The sequence below is a fragment of the Tachyglossus aculeatus genome, chromosome 11 (genome assembly GCF_015852505.1).
Source record: "Tachyglossus aculeatus isolate mTacAcu1 chromosome 11, mTacAcu1.pri, whole genome shotgun sequence".
NCBI lineage: Eukaryota > Metazoa > Chordata > Mammalia > Monotremata > Tachyglossidae > Tachyglossus > Tachyglossus aculeatus.
In genome coordinates this window covers 28,670,854-28,698,751 of record NC_052076.1, presented here as the reverse complement: position 1 = coordinate 28,698,751, position 27,898 = coordinate 28,670,854, and the positions used below count along the sequence as shown (strand labels likewise).

General features: G+C 44.7%; 1 protein-coding gene and 1 non-coding gene across 2 annotated transcripts in view; one reads left to right on the top strand and one right to left on the bottom strand.

Annotated features, from left to right (window-relative positions):
• The window catches only part of SKAP1 (src kinase associated phosphoprotein 1), a 413,802-nt gene that overhangs the window by 113,674 nt on the left and 272,230 nt on the right, over positions 1 to 27,898 (bottom strand). The window lies entirely within an intron of this gene.
• Positions 13,023 to 13,160, top strand: LOC119935290. The gene has a single exon (XR_005453176.1). It is a non-coding gene; the product is annotated as a small nucleolar RNA SNORA7 (small nucleolar RNA).

The window sequence follows — 27,898 nt, the reverse complement described above, 5'->3', positions numbered from 1 at the left end:
GAAGTGGACACAACACACACTAGTCTCCCTTCAGTGAGATAACACGTAAGGAACTCAAAAACTCAAGGAAATCAACCAAAAGCCAAAATTGGACCTAGATTGAAAAGATGGTTGGAAAATAGCATAAGATTCCTTATAAAAAATAGCAGCAAATCGACATGGAAGACAATGTGGAGATTTTATTGTTTTCTAAGGTATTTGTTAAGCGCTTAGTACAGTGCCTAGCACTAAGCGTTGGGGTATACACATGAGCTAATCAGGTTGGACACAGTCCATGTCCCACATGGGGCACACAATCTTAATGGGGTCAGAGGTCATGGGTTCAAATTCCGGCTCCTCTAATTGTCAGCTGTGTGACTTTGGGCAAGTCACAACTTCTCTGGGCCTCAGTTACCTCATCTGTAAAATGGAGATTAAGACTGTGAGCCCCCCGGGGGACAACCTGATAACCCTGTAACCTCCCCAGCGCTTAGAACAGTGCATTGCACATAGTAAGCGCTTAATAAATGCCGTTATTATTATTATTATTTTACAGATGAGGTAATTAAGGCACTGAGACGTTAAGTGATTTGCCCAAGATCACACAGCAGACAAGCGGAGGAGCTGGAATTAGAACCCAGGTCCTCCGACTCCCGGGCTCATGCTCTTTTGTGCTGTATTCCCCCAAGTGCTTAGTACTTAGTAAGAGAAGCAGCTTGGCTCAGTGGAAAGAGCATGGGCTTTGGAGTCAGAGGTCATGGGTCCGAATCCCAGCTCCGCCACATGTCTGCTGTGTGACCTTGGGCAAGTCACTTAACTTCTCTGAGCCTCAGTTACCTCATCAGTAAAATGGGGATTAAGACTGTGAGCCCCCGGTGGGACAACCTGATCACCTTGTATCCTCCCCAGAGCTTAGAACAGTGCTTTGCACATAGTAAGCGCTTAACAAATGTCATTATTATTATTATTATTAGTAGTAGTAGTACAGTGGTCTGAGCCCAGTAAGCACTTGGTAAATACAATTGACTGATTGCCACTAGGCCACACTAATAATAATATAAATTGTGGTATTTGTTAAGCACTTAGTATGTGCCAGGCACTAAGTACTGGTGGAGATACTCCTCACTCCTCACTCTCGGCTTCAAGGCTGTCCATCCCCTCACCCCCTCCTACCTCACCTCCCTTCTCTCCTTCTCCAGCTCAGCCCGCACCCTCTGCTCCTCTGCTGCCGCTAAACTCCTCACCGTGCCTTGTTCTCGCCTGTCAATCAATCAATCAATCGTATTTATTGAGCGCTTACTGTGTGCAGAGCACTGTACTAAGCGCTTGGGAAGTACAAGTTGGCAACATATAGAGACAGTCCCTACCCAACAGTGGATTCACAGTCTAAAAGATTAATTATTGGCCTGTCCCTCTGTCGACCCCCGGCCCACGTCCTTCCCCGGGCCTGGAATGCCCTCCCTCCACACATCCGCCAAGCTAGCTCTCTTCCTCCCTTCAAAGCCCTACTGAGAGCTCACCTCCTCCAAGAGGCCTGCCCAGACTGAGCCCCCTTTTTCCTCCCATCCTCCCCATCCTCCCACCTTACCTCCTTCCCCTCCCCACAGCACCTGTATATATATTTGTACAGATTTATTACCCTCTTTATTTTACTTGTACATATTTACTATTCTATTTACTTTGTTAATGATATGCATATAGCTTTAATTCTATTTGTTATGATGATTTTGACACCTGTCTACATGTTTTGTTTTGTCGCCTGTCTCCCCCTTCTAGACTGTGAGCCCGTTGTTGGGTAAGGACCGTCTTTATATGTTGCTGACTTGTACTCCCCAAGCACTGTACTAAGGTACAGTGCTCTGCCCACAGTAAGTGCTCAATAAATACCATTGAATGAATGAATAAGGTAATGGGGTTGGACACAGAGCAGCTCAAAGTATTAATCCCCATTTTACAGATGAGGTAACTGAGGCCCAGAGAAGTAATGTGACTTGCCATGGTCATCCAGCAGACTTGTGGCAGGGCCAGAATTAGAAACCAGGGTCCCCTGACTCCAAGACCTATGCTCTTTGGTGTCATAATCCCTCGAGTGCTTAGTACAGTGCTCTGCACACAGTAAGCACCCAATAAAAAAAATTGATTGATTTTCACTAGACCACACTGCTTTTGCAGTTCTTATATGAATTGCAGGTGAGCTCCGTGTCCCTTCTAGACTCAAAATGTCCAACAGTTAAGAGCGTGGGCTATTGGTATTTATTTTACTTGTACATATTTACTATTCTATTTAGTTTGTTAATGATGCGCACTTAGCTTTAATTCTATTTGTTCGGACGACTTGACACCTGTCCACATGCTTTGTTTTGTTGTCTGTCTCCCCCTTCTAGACTGTGAGCCCATTGTTGGGTAGGGACCGTCTCTATATGTTGCCAACTTGTACTTTCCAAGCGCTTACTACAGTGCTCTGCACACAGTAAGCGCTCAATAAATACGACTGAATGAATGAATGGTGCAGGGCTTTCCAAACGCCTTCCCTCACTGTCGGCGAAATTAAATCCATCCATTCATTCAATCATATTTATTGAGCGCTTACTTTGCGCAGACCACTGTACTAAGCACTGGGAAAGTGCAATTCAGCAACAAATAGAGACAATCCCTGCCCACAGTGGGCTCACAGTCCACCTAGCCCTGCTCTAGAATTACTCCACCCCAATCTAGACCGTAAACTCATTGCGGGCAGGGAATGTGTTCTGTTTATTGTTCTATTGTACTCTCCCAACCACTTAGTACAGTAAGTGCTCAGTAAATACGATTGATTGATTGAATGAATGAATGAATAAATGAATTACTAGCCAGTGATTTGGGTCTGAACTCTCCAGCGACCTTTGTGCCAGCAACATTTCCACACTTGTGTGGCCTTAGGCAAGTCATTTCTCTTCTCTGTGCCTCAGTAAAATGGCACAGAGTTTTGATGTCTGTCTTCCCGTTTCTTGACTGTGAGCCCGTTGTGGGCAGGGATTGTCTCCGTTTGTTGTCTCCCCCTTTTAGACTGTGAGCCCACTATCGGGTAGGGACTGTCTCTATGTGATGCCAATTTATACTTCCCAAGCGCTTAGTACAGTGCTCTGCACATAGTAAGCGCTCAATAAATACGATTGATTGATTGATTGATTGATTGTTGAATTGTACTTTCCAAGCGCTTAGTACAGTGCTCTGCACACAGTATGCGCTCAATAAATACGATTGAATGAATGAATGAATGAATGAATTGAAACTGTGAGCCCCACGTAGGCCATGGACTGTGCCCAACTCGATTTGCTTGTATCCACTCCAGCACTTGGTACAGTGTCTGGCTCAACAAATACCATCATCATTTTTATTATCATTATTATTATTATTATTATACCTCGGTTGTTCCCTAGACTTTGCTCCGCGAATGTGGATCGATGACGTGGTCTGAGCTTGTCGGAATATTGGATGCCCTCTCCTAGAGCGACCTCAAGACCAGATGACATAATGAGGAAAAGGGCGATAACCCTGACATCTCTAGGTGTCACGAACGAAGGGCACAGAGACAGAAGGAGACCGAGACCCAGAGGAAACTTGCAAGCAAACGAAGCAGAAAAGAAAATGAAGATTCAGGCGTTAATTACAGTGATTCCCTGGGGGTATTTCAGCACGGGTGATCTAATGAGAACTCTCAACCCCATCAGGAGCCCAATAGGAATGCAACCATCTTGCTCTGATGTGTCTCAGCTAACAGAAGCGGTGTGGCTTAGTGGACGGACCCGTGGGCCTGGCAGTCAAAAGGACCTGAGTTCTAATCCCGGCTCCTCCACTTGTCTGCTGGGTGACATCGGGCAAGTCGCTTCACGTCTCTGGGCCTCATCTGGAAAATGGGCATTAATTTATTCATTCATTCAACCGTATTTATTATTAATAATAATAATAATGATGGCATTTGTCAAATGCTTACTATGTGCAAAGCACTGTTCTAAGCGCTGGGAGGATACAGGGCGATCAGGTAGTCCCACGTGGGGCTCACGGTCTTAATCCTCATTTTACAGATGAGGGAACTGAGGATCAGAGAAGTTAAGTGACTTGCCCAAGGTCACGCAGCTGGCAATTGGCGGAGTCGACATTTGAACCCATGACCTCTGACTCCAAAGCCCGGGCTCTTTCCACTGAGTCACACTGCTTCTCTATTGTGAAGAGCTGCTTCTCTATTCTTACTGACTGCTTACTGTGTGCAGAGCACTGTTCTAAGTGCTTCAAAAGTACAATTCGGCAACAAATAGAGACAATTCCTACCCAACAATGTGCTCACAGTCTAGAGGGGGGGAGACAGACATCAAAACATGTAAACAGGCATCAATAGCATCAATTTAAATAAACAGAATTAGAATAAGTAGAATAGAATAGAATAGAATTATAGATATATACACATCATTAATAAAATACCTAGAATCATAAATATGTACATATATACAGAAGTGTTGTGAGGCGGGGAGGCGGGTAGAGCAAAGGGAGGGAGTTGGGGTGATGGGGAGGGGAGGAGGAGCAGAGGAAAAGGGAGGCTTAGTCTGGGAGTGGCCCATGTGGGACAGGGACTGTGTCCAACCTGATCAACTGGATCTACCCCAGCGCTTGGCACATAGTAAGCACTTAAAAAGTAACATAATTATTATCACTATCACTAGCTACCGTACAAAGGGATAGCCCAAAGCCCAAATTAACTCACGGTTAACATCTTTAGTGCCTTGTGTTGATAGTAACATGGATAAGAAGATGGCAAAATAATATCTGAAAAGGTCAGATAACCAGAGGGTCAAAACTTCGGCCTCAAATTTTGATTTTACATTTTAACATTAAAACCTTTACTTTGTTTTCTGCTCCCCGGGGGAAAACTCCCAGCAAGTTTGCAGCTGCTCCAACCCTGCAGAGGAAAAGAACCGAGGGGGAAAACGAAAGAGGATCTTGTCTCTGGACCCTAAGTTTCCAACCGAATCACTAAGTCTATAATTGCAAACCAAAAACCACTAAATCTCAATATCTATTTGCACAGCTCATTAACTAAGGGCTCACACTCAGCAAAGGGAAAAAAACCCAAAACACCAAAAAAAAAAACCCAGCACCAAGTACATTTGGGAAGTTACTATGGAGACCATTTCATTAATTCATTCATTCATTCAATCGTATTTATTGAGTGCTTACCATGTGCAGGGCACTGCACTAAAAGCGCATTGGAGAGCACAACACAATAATAAACAGGCACATTCCCTGCCCACAGTGAGCTTACAGTCTCGAGAGGGAGACAGACATTAATATAAATATACAAATGATGGATATATTACAGATATGTATTTAAGTTCTGGGTACTGGGAGGGGGATGAATAAAGGGAGCAAGTCGGGGGGACGTAGAAGGGAGTGGAAGAAGAGGAACAGAGGGATTATTATTATTAGCAACAATAATTATTACTATTAGTATTATTATTAGTAGTAGTAGTAGTAATAATAATAATGATGGATTAGCCAGGGAAGCCCTCTTTCGGTAGGTTTTAAAACATGGATCTACAGCATTCTGCCTTGCGGATGTCAGACGGGTGTATCTGTACGTGCGTGTGTCTGCACTGCTTCACACGAAACAAATTTGCCTGCAAGAAAAGAAAATCCCTCCTCTTTCCTCTCAAAACACTGAATTCTCTGCAGTAGGTGTCCAAGGGAGAAAAAAGCTAACATTCCCTTTTCCATCAAACATAACATTCTGTCAGGTGCTCAGCCTGTTCTGCTACTGGGATAACATGATTTACAGCGTGAGAAGGGAAAGCCTAAATCACCAAGTAATGAAAACATTAAAGTTAATGCATCACAAGTGAGGAATTTATTACCATTAACTCCAATAAACAGTTATAAAACACTCGCCCTTTCCTGTCCACAGACGGGGACACAGATACAGGACTTCATTAAGCTCAACTTTCTTTTCTTCTTCACTAGACCAGTCATGTGTGTTTGAACCAACCACCATTTCTTGTTAAGTGGATCGGTTCATTTTCCGGCACTGTTGAGAGCTGAAGGATAATCCATTTGGTTCCCCGACACTTGGTGTAGACGGATGAAATAGCCCAGCTTAGGAGACGTGTGATGTGCTATCGCTGGATGGCTTTATTTAAACACCTCCAAAATGTATTTTGGATAAAAACGTACTAGCTCACCCATGCAGGCTTACTCGGAGCTGTGTGTATAAGTAATAAAATGTGACAAGGTGGGTGGCAACCTGATGCAGCCCGCTAGGAAAAGCCACGTGGCCTGGCGGTTAAAGTCTGGGACTGGGAGTCAGAAGGAACTGGGCTCTAAACCTGGCTCTGCCACTTGTCTGCAGGGTGACCTTGGGTAAGTCACTTCACTTCCCTGTGCCTCAGCTACTTCATCTGAAAAATGGAGATTCATACTGGGAGCCCTATGTGGGACAGGGACTGTGTCCAACCAAATTACCTCGTATCTACCCCTGCACTTAGAACAGTGCCTAGTAACATAATAAGCGCTTAACAAATACCATAAAAAAAGATGCCCATTCATGCCGGGGCATTTAGGCCAATAATTCTTCCCTTGCGGATGTTTAACTGAGCACCACGGAAACCCTGGGTTGAAACAGGTTTCCTTGTTGTATTTTGTAGCCAAATGAACATCCAAGTTTATCACTGTAAATTGCTCCAGCATGATAATGGGTTGGACATATAGCTTGGTTATAGCCAAATGGTTCTTGAGAGATAAGCTACAGGAACACAGATATTTAATTGGAAAAAAAAATAATTGAAATATCAGTGTGGAAAATAAATTGGGGTTGTAGCTTGTTCTGGGAACACTAAAAGAAGATGCGAGAAGTACACAGGCCCGATTCCAAGATTCCCAAATTTGACAGCTGTCCCCCTAAATACTCACGCTCCAATTTTGTACTATTATCCAGAGTTGGTGTGGCCTAGTGGCTAGAGCCCGGTCCTGGGAGTCAGAAGGATCTGGGTTCTTAATCCCGGCTCTGCCACTTGTCTGCTGTGTGACCTTGGGCAACTCACTTCACTTCTCTGGGCCTCAGTCACCTCAACTGGAAAATGGGGACTGATTGTGAGTACCCTGGGGGATGTGGACTGTGTCCAACCTGATTCGCTAGAATCTACCCCAGCACTTAGTATGGTTCCTGGCAAAGAGTAAGGGCTTACCGAATATTATTAAAAAAAATAAAAAATCAGCCCGGAAAATGTTGAAAACCCATATTTACCAACTTGATTGTAGCCCAAGGGTGACTGTCAAAAGGGGGTAGGATAGATGCATGCAAGGGGCAACCTCTGACAAAGCAGAGGGAACTGTGAGCCCCATATGGGATAGGGACTGTGTCTGACCTAATTAACTTATACCCATCCCAGCGCTTAGAACAGTGTTTGATACATAGTAAGGGCTTCACAAATACCATAAAAATAGGGAAAGAGAGGGGAAATAGACAAAGTATATTTTTCAATTGCCTGTGCCCACAGGCTACAGAGCTACTGCCCTCCAGATGCAAACGGGAAAATTGAGCAGTATATTGCATACTCAAATGTTCCCTTGGGGCTTACCTCTAATAAGGAGTGGTACTTTAGAAAAAGATCTTTCTTCCCGAGAATTCAAAGCAGGTATAATAATACCACCTCCGTAGATTTCAAAGGTGGGTTTCTCCCCAAGAGCTCAGAATTATCAACTCATTTTCTCCTTAGTATTCATTCCTGTGGCTCAGGGAGAGGAAGGGATCGTTATCTCTGATTTGCAGATGGAGAAAATGAGGTATTGAGAGGCAATGACCCTTCCAAGGGGCCTGGCAAGATTCCCAAACTTCTGAAGCCCAATCAATAAACAATGATGATGATGATGGCATTTGCTAAGCACTTGCTATGTGTCAAGCGCTCTTCTCAGAGCTGGGGTAGATACAAGCTAATCGGGTTGGACACAATCCTTGTCCCGTCTGGGGCTCACAGTCTTAAGCCGCATTTTACAGATGAGATAACTGAAGCCTGGAGAAGTGAAGTGACCTGCCCAAGGGTCACAAGTGACGGGGTCGGGATTAGAACCCAGGTCCTTAAGACTCCCAGACCCGAGCTCTACCCACTAGGCCACGCTGCTTCTCGATATTCTCCACCACGTGTCCGCTGTGTGACTTTGGGCAATTCACTTAGCTTCTCTATGCCTCAGTTACCTCATCTGTCAAATGGGGATTAAGACTGTGAGCCCCATGTGGGACAACCTGATTACCCTGCATCTACCTCAGTGCGTAGAATAGTGCTCGGCACATAGTAAGTGCTTAACAAGTATCATTATTATTATTTATTGAGCGCTTACTGTGTGCAGAGCACTGCAATCAATCAATCGTATTTATTGAGCGCTTACTGTGTGCAGAGCACTGTACTAAGCGCTTGAGAAGTACAAGTTGGCAACATATAGAGACAGTCCCTACACAACAGTGGGCTCACAGTCTAAAAGGGGGAAACAGAGAACAAAACCAAACATACTAACAAAATAAAATAAATAGAATAGATATGAACAAGTAAAATAAATGAATAAATAGAGTAATAAATATGTACAAACATATATACATATATACAGGTGCTGTGGGGAAGGGAAGGAGGTAAGATGGGGGGATGGAGAGGGGGACGAGGGGGACTCAGTGCACTCAGTGCTTAGTGGAGTATAACCAATCAGTAGTATTTATTGAGTGGTTACTGTGTGCATAGCACTATACTAAGCACTTGGTAGAGTACAATGTAATAGAATTGGTAGATACAGTCCCTGCCCACAAGGAGTTTACAATCTAGAGGAGGAGACAGACATTAATATAAATAAATGAAGAAGAATAAAATGAATGCAATACAATAGAATTGGTAGGTCTGGTCCCTGCCCACAAGAATCTTACAATCTAGATTGCACAATTTAAAGCTCACAATTTCAAGAGACAGCGAGGCCCACTGGATAGAGCATGGGCCTGGAAGTTAGAAGGATCTGGGTTCTAATCCGGGCTCCACCCCTTTTCTTTTTTAAAAAAATGGTACTCTCTAAGCGCTTCCTACATGCCAGGCACTGTACTAAGCTCTGCACACAGTAAACTCTCAATAAATATCACTGATTGATGGGCTGAGTTCTCTGAGAAGCAGCATGACCTAGTGGATAGAGCCCGGGCCTGGGAATCAGAAGGACCTGGGTTCTAATCTCGGCTCCGCCACTTGTCTGCTATGTGATCTTGGGCAAGTCACTTTACTTCTCTGTGCCTCAGTTACCTCATTGGTAAATTGGGACTGCGTTCAACTCGATTTGCTTGTTTCCACCCCAGGGCTTAGTATGGTGCCTGGCACGTGGGAGGCAGAGGTCGAGGGTTCTAATCCCAGCTCTGCCACTTGTCAGCTGTGTGACTTTGGACAAGTCACTTCACTTCTCTGTGCCTCAGTTACCTCATCTGTAAAATGGGGATTAACACTGTGAGCCCCACCTGGGACAAAGTAATAACCTTGTATCTCCCCCAGCGCTTAGAACAGTGCTGGGTACATTGTATATACATATGTATAATTCCATTTATTTATTCTGATGCTACTGATGCCTTTTTACTTGTTTTGATGTATGTCTCCCCCTTTCTACACTGTGAGCCCATTGTGGGCAGAGACTGTCTTTGTTGCTGAACTGTACTTCCCAAGTGCTTAGTACAGTGCTCTGCACACAATAAATATGACTGAATGAATAAATGAAATACCACAATTATTATTATTACTATTGTTCTTCTTATTCTGTGCAGATGTCAGTAGTTTCCACCTAAGTCCCTCAGGACTTCCTAGAAAGCACTCGGAAAATAAACCCAGATCAGTGCAGAGATGTTCAGGGGACAAACACGATTTTAACTTCTAGGGCTGGAAGGGTATAAGGCAAACGGAACCTGTTGCCTTTCATTTACCTCAAAAATGAAGTCTTTTTTTCCCCCATTAAAATCACCCGGCCAAACCCATCATCATTTTTGATGCCGCTGAACCAAATGATCTCGATAGATCATGACAGAAATCACGAGTTTCCCGAATAAGAAGGGAAGGAAAAAGAAAACCAACTCCAAGTGATTTTTCATGTGGAAACAATGGCCATATGAAGATATATAGGTGTCAGCCCTACTGGAAGAGGCAGGAGGCGATGCTCTTTACCTCTTAAGGTGTCACCGTTGTGACCTCTACCATTTGAAATGCTTTGATTCCACCTTGCCCAAGGGAACTCTGAACACCGGGGAAGGGAAGAAAGATACCCACGTCTGACCTCACCTCTACGCTGTCTAACGACGGACGATATAAATCAGTTCTCCCCTTGCAGACCCGGGTGTCAGGAGCCCATGTGAAATGTTGGGAATATCAAATGATTTCCCCGAGGGCTTTATTGTTACTCAGGTTTTCTCCCTTAACTGGAGAACTGTGTTTCACATGAAGGATACACTCCCTCAGGACCTCAATTTGTATACAAAATGAACTATATGAACACAAACGGCTCCTTGCGACTTGGGAAACAACCCAAATAATGAATTGAGGCGGCGCTTTCCATGATCTCTCTGCCTTTTCCGGGGACACAGAGCGCATGTCGCCGATGTTTAGAGTCCGTATTTATTTCCATTAAAATCCCGATTTCCAGATATTTCTCATCGGGTTGCCAATCTGCCGGGGTCTGAAAACCGCCATCAAAGGTACGTGCTTCCCAGAGGGGCGAGAACAAAGCACGACCAGATCACCAATTTATGAAGCAATCTCTCCAAAGATCGGGGAGAGAAAAAGATGAGTGCCAAGGTGCTTGGACTCCACCTCCTGTGGCTTTGAGATACGGAACTTCAATTGTTCCTTTCCTTTCTCCTCTTTATGTGATTCTAGACCACCTTTCATCTGAAGAGTTTGAGACTGCAGCCTTCCATTCATTAATCCTCACAACATCTCTGTGAGTTAGGATGCTTGTAAGAACCATCATCGCTATTTCGCAGATGGAAAAATTAAGGCAGAAAGAGGAGAAATGACTTGCCCAGGTCAGAGAGCAAGTAAGTACGGGAAGTCGGAGAGGAAGTTGGGATCCTCCATTTCAGCCCGGACAATTAATCGCTTTCTCTTCCCAATGCAATATGAAGCACCAAAGCCCCCCCAAAAGTTTGCGTAGAGATGTTCCATGTCTTATAAATCAATCCATAGCATTTATTGGGCACCTACTGTTGGCAGAGCACTAGACTGAGTGATCAGAATAATAACAATGATTGTGATATTTGTTAAGCACTTACTACGTGCCAGGGACTGTACTAAAGCGCTGGTGTGGATACCAGCAGTGTGGTGCAGTGGCAAGAGCCCGGGCTTGGAAGTCAGAGGTCATGGGTTCTAATCTCTTCAAAGCCCTACTGAGAGCTCACCTCCTCCAGAAGGCCTTCCCAGACTGAGCCCCCTCCTTCCTCTCCCCCTCCTCCCCCTCCCCATCTCCCACCTTACTTCCTTCCCCTCCCCACAGCACCTGTATATTTGTATATATGTTTGTAAATATGTATTACTGTATTTATTTTACTTGTACATATTTATTCTATTTATTTTATTTTGCTAATATGTTTTGTTTTGTTGTCTGTCTTCCCCTTCTAGACTGTGCGCCCGCTGTTGGGTAGGGACCGTCTCTATATGTTGCCAACTTATACTTCCCAAGCGCTTAGTACAGTGCTCTGCCCACAGTAAGCACTCAATAAATACGATTGAATGAATGAATGAATGAATGAATAATCCCAGCTCCGCCACTTGTCTGCTGGGTGACTTTGGGCAAGTCACTTCACTTCTCTGGGCCTCAGTTCCCTCATCTGTCAAAAGGGGATTAAGACTGTGAGCCCCATGTTTGGACAACCTGATTACCTTGTTTCGACCCAAGCACTTAGAACAGTGCTTGACACATAGTAAGCACTTCACAAATGCTATTATTATTATTATTATTATTATCATTATCATACAAGCAAATTGGATTGGACGCAGTCCCTGTCCCACATGGAGCTCACAGTCTCAATCCCCATTTTACAGATGAGGAAACTGATGCAAAAGAAGTGAAGTGACTTGCCCAAGGTCACACAGCAGACAAGTGGTGGAGTCAGGATTAGAAGCCATCATGCCCTTCTGACTTCCAGCCTTGTGCTCCATCCACTAGGGAATGCTGCTTCGCTAAGAAGAGAGAGCAGATCCAATCCCTGTCCTCAACATGTTCCGCCTCTGGCCTGGAACGCCCTCCTTCCTCAAATCCGACAACGACTCTCCTCCGCTTCCAGGCCTTATTGAAGGCACATTTCCTCCAAGAGGCCTTCCCTGACTAAGCCCTCCTTTCCTCTTCTCCCGCTCCCTCTGCGTCGCCCTGACTTGCTCCCTTTCTTCATCCCCCCTCCCAGCCCACAGCACTTAAATACATATTTTTAATATATTTATTTCTATAAGTGTCTGTCTCCCCCTCTAGACTGTCAGCTCGTTGTGGATAGGGAATGTGTCTGCATTATGTTGTACTGTACTCTCCCAAGCACTTAGAACAGTACTCTGCACACAGTAAGCGCCCAATAAATACGACTGAATGAGTGAATGGATGGACGATGGCATTAAAAATGCGATCGTGGTAAGAAACTTTTCAAGTTCCTTCAATGAGAGCAAAGGCTTTCTGGAAAGCTTGGCCTACCTGCAGCGATAAGAGAAAAAGAAGGGCCCTCTCGTCAGCCTGGTTTCCTCTAGATGAAAACAGGGCAAAATGAGAAGCTGGGGACTTTTTAGAGGACATAATGAACCAGACAGGAGGATCGGAGAGCTGCTGGGAATTGGGAGAACAGCCTTCAAACCATTTCCCAAGATCCCATTTGGCAGAAGAGAAGTGGCAGAGGAAACCAGGAGGGGAGATGTGTTTAAAAAGCAATGGAGGGGGTGAGGGGAAACGGTCGCTAGACAGCCAGGTCAGTGGATTGATGCAAGAGTTAACCTAAGAAACTGTGGCATCCTTTTTAGGGGACTTCTCTAAGATGAACCTTCTCAGGGTCACACCTGGAGAGTTCCCATTACTCTACCAGTCTTGACGATGGGAGGGAGAATCAAGCAGAGGCCTACCTATTCCATTCCTAGCTGGGGCAGTGGCTAGCGAGTGGAAGGCAATCCGCTACAAGTCAAAACTCCCCTGTGCTGGGCAGCAGCGGCATGGGAGAGAGTCAAGGGCGGAGACTCAGGTTTACTGCGTGGAAGGAGGCAATGGTAAACCGCTTCCGGATTTTTACTGAGAAAACTCTGGATCCACTACCAGAACGGTGGCAGACAGAGAGTGGGGCATTCAGAGACAGATGTGTCCACGGCATCACTATGGGTCAAAGACAACTCGACGACATAAGACAAGACTCTATGATAAGGCAGACAATTGTCTGATGGTTCTATACCCTTGGATTTATACCCTTTATTCGCCTCAGCCCCACCACCCTTCTGTCCGTATTCATTATTTATTTTAGTGTCTGTCTCCCCCTCTAGACTGTGAGCTCCTTGTGGGAGGGGAATATATCCAATAGTGTTCTGTTTAGAGAAGCATTCATTCATTCAATCGCATTTATTGAGCGCTTACCATGTGAAACGCCCTGAACTAAGGGAGAGTACAAAAGAACAACAGACACATTCCCTGCCCACAACGAGCTCACAGTCTAGAGAGAGGGACAGACATCATTGCTAGTCACATAGTAAGTGCTTAACAAATACCCATCGTTATATACCCCCTTCTAGACTGTGAACCTGTTCATTCATTCATTCATTCATTCATTCAATCGTATTTATTGAGCACTTACTGTGTGCAGAGCACTGTATGAAGCGCTTGGGAAGTCCAAGTTGGCAACATATAGAGACGGTCCCTACCCAACAGTGGGCTCACAGTCTAGAAGGGAGAGACAGAGCACAAAACATATTAACAAAATAAAATAAATAGAATAAATGTGTTGGGTAGGGACCGTCTCTATATGTTGCCGACTTGTACTTCCCAAGCACTTAGTACAGTGCTCTGCAAACAGTAAGCGCTTAATGAATACGGTTGGTTGAATGAATGAATGAATGAATGAAATCCACTAGGCCATGTTGCTTCTGGCCGCAGTTCAGAAGATACTGAGGTGGGGCTGAAAAGTTGCAGACCCTGAGAGGTGATTTCAGGGCAGATGTTGTCAGTGTGAGGGAAGTGACTATCCGGTTGCCCAGATGGTGCAGGGTCCTAGAAATCCGAAGGAAGGAAGGAGGGGTAAGTGAAAAAGGGGCACTTACAAATTGGGAGGACAGATGGTTACCAAATAGCATTCGAATTTTTCCTCTGGGATAACGTGAAGCAGCGTGGCTACTGGAAAGAGCATGACCCTGGGAGTCAGACGACCTGGGTTCTAATCCCGGCTCCACCACCTGCTTGCTGGGTGATCTGGGGCAAATCACTTGACTTCTCCGTGCCTCAGTTTCCTCATCTGTAAAATGGGGATCTGATTCCTGTTCTTCCTCCTACTTAGATTGCGAACCCCATGAAGGACAGGGACAGTATCTGACCTGATTTCTTGTATCTACCCCAGCTCATAGTACAGTGCTTGGCACACAATATCACAATTATTATTATTAACATTAACAATGTTACACAATAGAATAATAACAATAATGGTATTTGTTAGGCGCTTAATATGTTTCAGGCAGTGTTCTAAGCACTGGGGCTAATAATAATGGTATTTTTTAAGTGCTTACTATGTGCTGGGCACTGTGCTAAGCTCTGGGATGGATCCAAGCAAACTGGGTTGGATATGGTTAGAGAAGCAGCGTGGCTCAGTGGAAAGAGCACAGGCTTTGGAGTCAGAGGTCATGGGTTCAAATCCTGGCTCCGCCACTTAGCTATGTGACTTTGGGCAAGTCACTTAACTTCTCTGGGGCTCAGTTCCCTCATTTGTAAAATGGGGATTAAGACTGTGAGCCCCCCGTGGGACAACCTGATCACCTTGTAACCTCCCCAGCGCTTACAACAGTGCTTTGCACATAGTAAGTGTTTAATAAATGCTATCATTATTAGTATTATAAGGTCCCTTTGTCCCATGTGGTGCTGACCGTTTAATCCCCATTTTACAGATGAGGTAGTTGAGGCACAGAGAAGGTAAGGGACTTGTCCAGCACTAGCAGACAAATGAGGGAGTTGGGATTAGAACCCATGACTTTCTGACTCCCAAACCCATGCTCTATCCAGTGGGCCATGCTGCTTCTCACAATAATAATAAAAAATTAAATCTGGTTTACACCAGCATACAGAACATCAGACTATAATTGGGGAAGCAGCACGGGCTAGAGGAAAGAGCACAGGCCTGGGAATCAGAGGATCTGAGTTCTCACTCTGACACTTCCAATCATCTGTTGTGTGACTCTGGGCAAGCCACTTCACTTCTCTGTACCTCAATTACCTCATCTCTAAAATGGGGATTAAGACTGTGAGCCCCGAGTGGGACATGAACTATGAGCAATCTGAGTATCTTCTATCTACCCCAGGGCTTAGTACAGTGCCTGGTACACAGTAACGCCTCCCTCCCAGCCCCACAGCATTTATGTACGTATCTGTAATTTTATTTATTTCTATTGATGTCTGTCTCCCCACCTCTAGACTGTAAGCTCGTTGTGAGCAGGGACTATCACTGTTTATTGTTGTACTGTACTTTCCTAGTAAGTGCTCAATAAATACGACTGAATGAATTAATAGCAAGCACTTACCAAATACCATAAAAAAAAGACCATGGCTGACAATACGATCTTTAGACTGTAAGCTCATTCATTCATTCAATCGTATTTATTGAGCGCTTACTGTGTGCAGAGACTGTACTAAGCGCTTGGGAAGTACAAGTTGGTGACATACAGTGCCAAGCGCTTAGTACAGTGCTAAGCGCTTAGTCGCTTAGTACAGTGCTCTGCACACAGTAAGCGCTCAATAAATACAATTGAATGAATGAATGGAGACGGTTCCTACCCAACAGTGAGCTCATTGTGGGCAGGGAAAGTGTCTACTCCCCCAAACGCTCAGTACAGTGATCTGCACATAGTCAGTACACTGAGGGTTCTAGTAGAAAGAGCACAGGCCTGGAAGACAGAGGAGTCATTCTTTCATTCATTCAATCGTATTTATTAAGCGCTTACCGTGTGCAGAGCACTGTACTAAGCGCTCACTCTGGGTTCTAATACCAGCTCTGCCTCTTGTAAGCTGTGTGACCTTGGGTGAAAATCATTTCACTTCTCTGGGCCACATCTGTAAAATCGGGATTAAGACTGTGAACTCTATGTGGGACAGGGACTGTGTCCAACTGGATTATCTTTTATCCACCCGACACTTAGAACAGTGCCTGACAAATAGTAAGCTCTTAACAAATACCATTATTATTATTATGACCATAAAAGATGTTCATTGGTTCACCCAGGCCAGTTTTGTCTCCGGTTGAGGCAATGGGATGCTTGAGAAGCAGCATGGCTCAGTGGAAAGAGCATGGGCTTTGGAGTCAGAGGTCATGGGTTCAAATCCTGGCTCTGCCAATTGTCAGCTGTGTGACTTTGGGCAAGTCACTTAACTCCTCTGGGCCTCAGTTACCTCATCTGTAAAATGGGGATTAAGACTCAACCCCTGTGGGACAACTTGATTACCTTGTAACCTTTCCAGCATTTAGAACAGTGCTGTGCACATAGTAAGCGCTTAATAAATGGAATTATTATTATTATTATTATTATTATTATTATTATTATTATTATTATTATTATTATTATTATTATTATTATTGAGAAGTGGAGCGGCATGGCACAGTGGCTAGAGCCCGGGCATGTGAGTCAGAAAGACCCGGATTCTAATCCCAACTCTACTGCTTGTTAGCTATGTGGCCATGGACAAGTCACTTCACTTCTCTGGGCCTCAATTACCTCATCTGCAAAATGGGGATTAAGGCTATGAGCCCCAAATGGGACAGGGATCATGTCCAACTCGATTCACTCGTATCCACTCTGGTGCTTAGTACAGTGCCTGGCACATAGTAAGAGCTTAGAGAAGCAGAGTGGCTCAGTGGAAAGAGCCCGGGCTTGGGAGTCAGAGGTCATGGGTTCGAATCTCGGCCCCACTACTTAGCTGTGTGACCGTGGGCAAGCCACTTAACTTCTCTGTGCCTCCGTTACCTCATCTGGAAAATGGGAATTAAAACTGTGAGCCCCATGTGGGACAATCTCATCACCTTATATCCCCCAGCTCTTAGAACAGTGCTTTGCACATAGTAAGTGCTTAACAAATACCACCATCATCATCATTATTATTAACAAATACCATCATTATTTATGATACTGAATAATCCTCAAGCCCACAGAACCCGGGGCCTCCATGGCTTGTTTCCTACGAAATATTCAGCGCTCTACTCGTCTTCGTCTTTTGTCGCAGCCAAAGGCATCCGTTGGCTTTCTCTACTTCATACTTTCCTCTCTACTAAGTTTCCAGCAGAGTTTTCTCTGGCCTGTCTCCCCTCTCCCATCCGCCTGCCCCTGTTTAGCTGTGAACCCGGGCTAACCCACCGAGAAGATAGCATGCAAGTGCGGAAGGAGAAGGCCATTTAAATCTAGGTGTTGGGTGAAACGTGACGATTAGAGAAAAGTGTTTCCCATTAGCAGACGGTGAGTGCTCGCTAAGTACGGTTATCCGTTGCCCGAGAGTCATAACAAAAGCGTCAAATAAATGAAGTGCTGGCTCCGTTTTTGGAACGCGCCTGTTTCCCTTTGGAATTACCGGATTCAAAATTCTGCCTCGTGCCTAATGAATGACTGAAACTGGAGTCCCTGGAGTCTATCCCTGGGAAATTGAACTCTAAAAATATAGCAGAAGGCATGTACACTTCTGCAAGTATCTACTCTGTTAATTTAGGGTGGGATTTTAACATAGATCCGTTTGGAAACTGGCCTGTAAAATTACTGCTGGATTCAACAATGCTGAGAGATTATTATTACTATTATTATTTGCATTTGTTAGGCACTTACTATGTGCCCAGCATTGGGGTAGATACAAGACAATCAGGTTGTCCCACGTGGGGCCCACAGTCTTAATCCCCATTTAACGGATGAGGTAACTGAGGCCCAGAGAAGTGAAGTGACTTGCTCAAGGTGATAGCAGACAAGTGGCAGAGTCAGGATTAGAACCCACATCCTCTGACTCCCAAGTCCATGCTCTTTGGGAGTCAGAAGGACTGAGGTTCTAGTCCTGCTTCTGCCATGTATCTGGCGTGTGACCTTGGGCAGGTCACTTCACTTCTCTGTGCCTCAGTTACCTCCTCTGTAAAACAGGGATAGGAGTGGGAGTCAGAAGGACCTGCATTCTAATCCCGTCTCCGCCACTTGTCAGCTGCGGGACCTGGGCAAGTCACTTCACTTCTCTGGGATTCAGTTACCTGATTGGGAAAATGGGGGTTATAAGAGTGAGTCCCATGGGAGACAGGGACCGTGACTAACCTGAGTAACTTGTATCTACCCCACCATTTAATACAGTGCCTGGCACATAGTAAGCGCTTAACAAAAGCCATTAAAAAAAAGGAGTAAAAGTGTCAATTTTTGATTACCTGTGCTAATGGAACAGTGCAGTAATGTGGCCTGAAGCTACCAAAAAGCAGGTGAGGGGGCTGGGGACCTGTTCAGGGAGTTGAGGTGGGGCACTGAGGAGCCCCCTGAGGTCCACTGAGGTCCTTCTGGGAAATAGAATGAGGTTAGAAAAATTAGACAGAATCACCGTTGTGGACTTTGCCTGCTGCAGGGTAAGAGAAACCTGGAAGAAGATCCAAATTGCCAGTGATAATGCCCAAAGTGCTTAACTAATAATAATTATGGTACTTGTTAAGCGCTTACTATGTGCCAAGCACTGTTCTAAGCACTGGGGAAGATACAAGTGAATCAGGTTGGACACAGTCCCTGTCCCCCCCATGGGACTCATGTTTATAATCCCCCTTTTCCAGTTTAGGTAACTGAAGCCCAGAGAAGTGAAGTGACCTGCCCAGGTCACACAGCTGACAAGTGGCGGAGCCCGAATTAGAACCCAGGTCCTTCTGACTTCCAAGGCCGTGCTCTATCCATTAGGACATGCTGCTTCTCTAATTAAGTTTTTACTTTGTATAGAGTGCCAATTCTTAGAACAGTGCTTGGCACTTAGTAAGCCCTTAACACATACCATTATTATTATTTTTATTAAGTGCTTGGGAGGGTTCGAAACAATGGAGTTGGGAGGCACGTTCCCTGCCAACACAAGAATGGCATAAAACATTTATAATAAATTGAGACAAGCTGCTATGGTTCTACATCCTAGACCATGATCTTGCCTTTAACCTGGTATGGCATTCTTTTCCTTCCTTTCACCGATTCAAATAATCATATTTATTGAGTGCTTACTGTGTGCAAAGCACTGTACTGAGCCCGATATAACAACTGTATCTTAGGCTCACAACATGACACCCTGACCACAACATGGTTGTCCCAACTTCTAACATTCTGCAGGAAATCATCTCCAGAATGGAGATAAAACTTGCCACCACTTTTACCCGTTCCAGATAAAAATGTCATTTATCACCTCCGGAAGAGGGTGTTTTTTTTTTATTTTTATCAGAAACCCATCGTTCTGTCCACACGACCCGGAGGACAAATGTGTGTTTTATCGTCCGATGAACAAAAGCACTCCAACACCTGGCCATACGTCCATGAGTAGCCCACTCTCACAGCCTCTGAACTGTTTGCATCTCCGGGAGAGGGAAAGACAAGATGATGGATTTAACATCTTAATTAATGTCAACAAACAAAGAGGAACATCAAATAACGTCCCTGACAGCCTGAAACAAACCAAGTGGGCAGCCGGTGTTTCCGAAAAGGACGCTTTTGATGTCGGGATGGCGGGATAATAATTTGTAAATATCAGTTCGATACCCCGGCTAATCCAAATATTTTCATTTCTCATCACCAACTGAGGCTTGGCTGACGGTTTGTACTCTTCAACTTTTGGCTTTCATCTTGGAGCCCCGAGTGGAGGTGGGGAGGAGAGAGTGAGGAAGAGACCGGGTTTGAGGCCCTCTGTGGACCATCCAATTGAGTAACAGCATGCCTCTGGCCTGGAACGCCCTCCCTCCTCAAATCCGCCAAACAATCACACTTCCCCCCTTCAAAGCCTTACTGAAGGCTCACCTCCTCCAAGAGGCCTTCCCAGACTGAGCCCTTTTCCTCAGCTCCCCCTCCCATCCCTTCACCCCGACTTGCTCCCTGCTCTACCCATCTCTCCCCGCCCCACAGCACTTGTGTTTATATGTACATAATCTATAATTCTATTTATTTAAATTAATGCCTGTTTACTTGTTTTGATGTCTGTCTCCCCCCTTAAAGACTCTAAGCCCAGTGTGGGCAGGGATTGTCTCTCTATTGCTGAATTGTATTTCCAAGACCTTAGTACAGTGCTCTGCACACAGTAAATGTTCAACAAATACGATTGAATGAACGAATGGATAGAGATCTTTATAGATATCACAAAGTGTTATTGCCTTGGGACTCCTTGAACAGAGATGGGGAGACAGAGGGGTCAAAGTACCCTTAGGTGAAAATGGGAATCTTCCCCTCTAGACTGGAATCTCATTGTGGGCAGGAAACATGTTTACCAACTCTATTGTACTCTCCCAAGCGCTTAGCATAGTGCTCTGCAATATGGTAAGCACTCAAAAAGTACTATTGATTATTGGAGGACTAAAAGGTTGATATTTACAAATGGTGTGAATCCACACCTTGCAAAGAGGTTTGGAGTTTAAATAAATAAATAAATAAATAAAAACCCAAGCTTCTGGGGATTTTAACTGGCTGAGGTGGCATTTCTAAGAACACAAGAAACGACTCAAAGCTATTAATTAAAACTCTCTTAGCAAAGGTCCCTGTATAGACCTGTCTAGACTTTAAGCTCATTGTGGACAGGAACGGGCCTACTAACTCTGCTACACTGTACTCTCCCAGATGCTTAATACAATACTCTGCACATAGTAAGCGCTTAATAAATAAGATTGATGGATTGAAAGACAGATAAACATTAAGTGGCTCCTGGGGAGGACAAAGCAACACAGAAAGGTTGTCCTCTAGACTGTAAGCTCATTGTGTGTATCTGCTTATTGTAGTACTGTACTCTCCCAAGTGCTTAGTACAGTGCTCTGCACATCATCATCATCAATCGTATTTATTGAGCGCTTACTATGTGCAGAGCACTGTACTAAGTGCTTGGGAAGTACAAATTGGCAACATATAGAGACAGTCCCTACCCAACAGTGGGCTCACAGTCTAAAAGGGGGAGACGGAGAACAAAACCAAACATACTAACAAAATAAAATAAATAGAATAGATATGTACAAGTAAAATAAATAAATAGAGTAATAAATATGTACAAACCACAGTAAGTGCTCAATAAATATGACCGACTGACCAGGGAGCGTGCCATCAGCTGGCAAGCAGGCTGTTGCTGTTCATTATTTCCTTTCTACTAAAACACTTCAATCGACAGAATTATGTTCCCAGTAGCTCTGCCCAGACCAAACTGGGAGAGTCTGGGAGCGACAGGCGGAGGAATACTGCAGTTCTGGGAATTGTCCACAGGGAAGCAGTGTAAGATCAGGATTTCGATCCTGGCAGTCCCTGCCCTTCTCCCTCTTCCCTAGTTCGGATTCGCCATTCTATTACTCCTCCCCAGTCAAGGAGAGAAAGGAACCCTGTCTCAGAAAACTCCTCTGAGGCACAAACACAGACATACACCTTTCCACATCATCCTGAAAACGTAAAACAATCAGCCCCTCAGCAGACCCTCTTTCTTCAGCTGGTGACGTTCTCTCGGGGATCAGATGAGGGGTCAGGGGGCCAGCTGCTGCTGGTTTCTGAATTTGGGGGGCCTCGTGACACTTGCTACCCTAAAGAAGAAGCCAGTGAGAGGGAGCTTTCCCAAAATAATAGGATGCCTTTCCCTGGGCAATGTGAACCACGGCAGCCCTCAACCCTCAATAATGCATGGAAATATCTGCCCTGCAACAGGATAAGGATTTAGGTCATCTTTGGCCCTGCACGGGGAAAAAAAATTATGAGAAACAACATCCTCAGGTAAAAGGGAGATAATATGGAAAAAGCTCCCGCAGACCAGATTCTAATCTGGGTATGCTGTTGAACAAAGAGAAGCATCATGGTGTAGCGGATAGAGCACGGTCATGGTCATGGGTTCTAATCCCGGCTCTACCACTTCTCTATGTGACCTTGTGACCTCGGTTACCTCATCTTTAAAATGGAGATTGAGATCGTGAGCCCTTCAGGGGACAGGGACTGTATCCAACCCGATTTCCTTATATCCACCCCAGTGCTTGGTGCAGTGCCTGATATGCAGTAAGCTCTTAACAAATGCCATCATTATTACTATTATTACTGATCGGTTAGGTGGTCTCCCTTTATCTGTGAAATGGGAATAACTTCTGAGTCAAACTCTGTGAAAATTAAAGACCTCACATGGACCTTTTGGCAAAAACCAAGGATAGTCCTGGAATCTGAAGAGCAGCTGCCAGCCTACTTTGGATTTGGAGGGCATTGGGTATCCTTGAATATACAATTTATGTGACTTTTGTTATTCGGAGGATGGGGAAACTCACGTGGGACACATGAAAACCCTGTTACGAAACTCAAACCTTGAAAATTCCTCCAGAGATCAAATCGCTGACCTTATTTTCTGCACCCTTGAGGGAAGATAGTTCAGACAGATAAAGGAGAGGAGAATATGGTGGACTAGACCTTTTTAGTCCTTCGTGCGAGAAGTCTAAGCAGCTCTTCTCTGTCCTTTGGGAAATCCCGATAGTTGGGGCCGTCTGATCCTGAACTCTGGAAAATTAGTCTCTCCCAAGCCCTTAGTACAGTAATAATAATAATAATAATTATTATTATTATTATAGCATTTATTAAGCACTTACTATGTGCAAAGCACTGTTCTAAGCACTGGGGAGGTTACAAGGTGATGAGGTTGTCCCATGGGGGGCTCACAGTCTTAATCCCCATTTTACAGATGAGGGAACTGAGGCCCAGAGAAGTTAAGTGACTTGCCCAAAGTCACACAGCTGACAATTGGTGGAGCCGGGATTTGAACCCATGACCTCTGACTCCAAAGCCCATGCTCTTTCCATTGAGCCACGCTGCTTCTCTACAGTACCCTGCACACAGTACGTGTTCAATAAATATTGTTGATTGACTGTGGCAGTCCCTCTCTGGGGCCCTTGCCATTTCTTTCCAGATCCATTTTTCATCACAAAATAATACTAATTTGCGTATTTATTCAGTGTTAAGTGCTGGGATAGATAAAAAAATTCCCTTCCCACCTGAGGCTCAAGATCAAAATGGTAGGGAGAACAGGTATCTTTCATACTACTACTACTAATAATAATGACTGCGGTATTTGCTAAGTGTTTATTATGTGCCAAACACTGTACTAAGCATTGGGGTAAAAACAATATAAGCAGATAAGACACAATCTCTTTCCCACAGGGCGATCTTTCATTCATTCATTCAATCGTATTTATTAAGTGCTTACTGTGTGCAGAGCACTGTACTAAGCGTTTGGGAAGTACAAGTTGGGAACATATAGAGACCGTGCCTACCCAACAGCGGGCTCACAGTCTAGAAGGGGGAGACAGAGAACAAAACAAAACATATTAACAAAATAAAATAAATAGAATAAATATGTACAAATAAAATAAATAAATAAATAAATAGAATAATAAATACATACAAACATATATACATATATACAGGTGCGGTGAGGAGGGGAAGGAGGTAAGGCGGAGGGGGGGATAGAGGGGGAGGGAGAGAGAGAACAGGAAAACAGGAAGGCCCAGAAGTAAATGCACTTGCCCAAGGTCACACTGTAGGGCGGTGCTAGAACTGGAGTTATTCATCCATTCAATCGTATTTATTCATTCAATTGTATTTATTGAGCACTTACTGTGTGCAGAGCACTGTACTAAGCGCTTGGTCACTTACTGTGTGCAAAGCACTGTACTAAGCGCTTGGGAGAATACAACAATAAACAGACACATTCCCTGCCCACAACAAGCTTACAGTCTAGAAAGGGAGACAGACAGAGTTAGAATCTGGGTTTCCGATGACCTGTCCCATGCCTTTTTTCCACTAGGCTACGCTGCCTTCCCGGAAGTGGTAAACCACTTCCATATTTTTCCCAAGAAAACTCTCCGGATCCACTACCGGAACGACTGCAGACGGAGGCGGGGCAATCAGGGAGGATGTGTCCGTGGTGTCACTGTGGGTTGGAAATGACTTGACAGCATAAGGCAAGACAATGCTGCCTTCCAGCTTGGGCTGAGTCCGAAGAGAAGCAAAATATTGATTTCCCTCAAATCAGGGAAAGAAAGGCACATCTCTCCCAGATCTTGCAAGAAAGACAGTCTCAATCAATCAATCAATCAATTGTATTTATTGAGTGCTTACTGTGTGCAGAGCACTGTACTAAGTGCTTGGGAAGTACAAGTTGGCAACATATAGAGACAGTCCCTACCCAACAGTGGGCTCACAGTCTAAAAGGGGGAGACAGAGAACAAAACCAAACATACTAACAAAATAAAATAAATAGAATAGATATGTACAAGTAAAATAAATAAATAAATAAATAAATAAATAGAGTAATAAATATCTCTCCCAGATCTTGCAAGAAAGACAGCCTCAATCAGAAACCATTCATGGCCTAGTGGACAAAGTACAGGCCTGGGTGTCGGAAGGTTTTGGGTTCTAATTCTGGCTCTGCCACTTGCCTGCTAGGTGACTCCAGGCAAGCAGCGTGGCTCAGTGGAAAGAGCCCGGGCTTTGGAGTCAGAGGCCATGGGTTCAAATCCCGGCTCCGCTAATTGTCAGCTGTGTGACTTTGGGCAAGTCACTTTACTTCTCTGTGCCTCAGTTACTTCATCTGTAAAATGGGGATTAAGACTGTGACCCCCACGTGGGACAACCTGATTACCTTGTAACCTCCCCAGCGCTTAGAACAGTGATTTGCACATAGTAAGTGCTTAATAAATGCCATTATTATTATTATTATTCTCTGTGCCTCAGTTCTCTCATCTGTAAAATGGGGATTAAGACTGTGAGCTCCATGTGGGGCATGGACCCTGTCCAACCTGATTTGCTTGGATCTACCCCAGTGTTTAGTACAGTACCTGGCACATAATAAGCGCTTAACAAATACCATCATTATTATTATTAGAGAAACAGCATGGCTCAGTGGAAAAAGCCCGGATTCGGGAGTCATGGGTCATGGGTTCTAATCTTGGCTCTACCATTTGCCAGGTGTGTGACTTTAGGCAAGTTACCTCATATGTAAAATGGGGATTAAGACTGTGAACACCACGTGGGACCACCTGATTACTTTGAATCCCCTCAGTGCTTAGAACAGTGCTTTCCACATAGTAAGCACTTAACAAATACCATTATTATTATTATTGTTATCATTATTATTACTATTAATAAAACTGTGGGATTAGAGCTGGTGAGGTTGGAGGGAATCCGGCTTGGACACCAGATGTGAATGGCATGAAAGAAAAAAGTCAGGCCTGCTGATCCACACTCCCCAGTAAATCACAAAAGAAATGACAGAGAAGCCACCTAACCTAGTGGATACAGCACAGGCCTGGGTGTCAGAAGTACCTGGGTTCTAATCCTGGCTCCGTCATTTGTTTGCTGGGTGACCTTGGGCAAGCCACTTCACTTCCCTGGGCCTCAGTTCCCTCATCTGGAAAATGAGGATTAAGACTGTGAGCCCCAGGCGGGACAGGGACTGTGTCCGACCTGACGACCTCGAATCCACCCGAGCGCTCAGTACAGTGCCTGGCACATAGTAAGAGCTTAACAAATACCATTTTTTAAAAAACCAACAACAAAAGAAACAATTTCATGTTACTGCAGGATCCCATCACTGAGGGTGTTCAGCCAGGGCCCGAAGGAATTCTTAGTTCAGTTGAAGGCGAAAACTTTCTGCCCACCCTAGCGCCGTGGCCCAGTGGAAAGGGCCCAGGCTTGGAAGTCAAAGGGCCTGGGTTGTCATCCCGGCTCTGCCACTCACCTGCTGTTTGACCTCAGGCAAGTCACTTCACTTCTCTGGGCCTCAGTTTCTTCAACTATAAAATGGGGATTCCATACCTGATCTCTCTCCTACTTAGACTGTGGGAGACGGGACTATGTCCAACCTGATTCACGTATATCTACCCTGGTGTTTAGAACAGTGCTTGACATGTAGTAAGAGCTGAGCACATTATGGGCAGAGATTGTCTCTTTTTATTCCCGTACTGTAATAATACTGATAATGATGGTAATTGTTAAGCATTTACTATGTGTCAAGCACTGTTCTAAGCTCTGGAGGGGGGGATACAAGGTAATCAGGTTGTTCCATGTGGGGCTCACAGTCTTAATCCCCGTTTTACAGATGAGGGAACTGAGGCACAGAGAAATTAAGTGACTTGCCCAAAGCCACACAGCTGACAAGTGGCAGAGCCGTGATTAGAACCCACGGCCTCTGACTCCCAAGCCCAGGCTCTTTCCACTAAGCCACACTGCTTTCCCAAGTGCTTAGTACAGTGCTCTGCACACAGTAAGTACTCAATAAATACGATTGAATGAATGAACAAATACCATAACAATAATAATCACCCTTGATACGACTCCTAATAATAATGACTGTGGTATTTGTTAAGTGTTGAGGTAGAGTTGGTACAATCATCAGAGAAGCAGTGTGGCTTAGAAGGACCTGGATTCTAATCCTGGCTTCTCCACTTGTCTGTGGTGTGACCTTGGGCAAGTCACTTCTCTGGGCCTCTAGAGAAGCAGCGTGGCTCAGTGGAAAGAGCACGGGCTTTGGAGTCAGAGGTCATGGGTTCAAATTCCTGCTCCATCAACTGTCAGCTGTGTGACTTTGGGCAATTCACTTCACTTCTCTGTGCCTCAGTTACCTCATCTGTAAAATGGGGATTAAGACTGTGAGCCCCACGTGGGACAACCTGATCACCTTGTAACCTCTCCAGCGCTTAGAACAGTGCGTTGCACATAGTAAGCACTTAACAAATACCATTATTATCATCATTATTATTATTATCTGTAAAGTGGGGATTAAATCCAAGTGGGATAGGGACTGTGTCTGACTTGATTCGCGTGTATTCACCCCAGCGCTTAGTGCAGCGCCTGGCACATAGTAAGCACTTAACAAATACCACAGTTATTATTATAATTACATAATCAGATCAGACAACATCTCAGTTTCGCATGATGCTCAGAAGAGCTGTCGTCTGTTATCACCTCCCAGAAGAAACAAAACGCAACCAAAAAACCCAGCATCAGGTCCCCCAGGGAGTGTGGATGGGTCCGGACTGAAGTAGAGACACATGCCGTCAAAATGGAGAACAAAAATAAAATATTGATCCCCCTTCCTGTATTCTGCCTTCAGAAATCTCAGCAAGCAACCAGCCATGAAAGGGAGGCTGTGCTTAAAACGTTCGACCTCTTATGTTACTTGCTAAGGGCTTACTATGTGCTTAAGCACTGTTCTAAGCACTGGGGTAGATACGAGGAAATCAAGTTGTCCCACGTGGGGCTCACAGTCTAAATCCCCATTTTACAGATGAGGTAACTGAGGCCCAGAGAAGTGAAGTGGCTTGCCCAAGGTCACACAACAGACAAGTGGCAGAGCTGGGATTCGAACTCACATCTGACTCCCAAGCCCGTGCTCTTTGACCCAAGTCTCGGACTGAGCTCACCATCTGAAACTCAATTTAATTAAGAACTTCCATTGTGGGAAGGGGAATGTGTCTGTTTATTGTTCTAGTGAA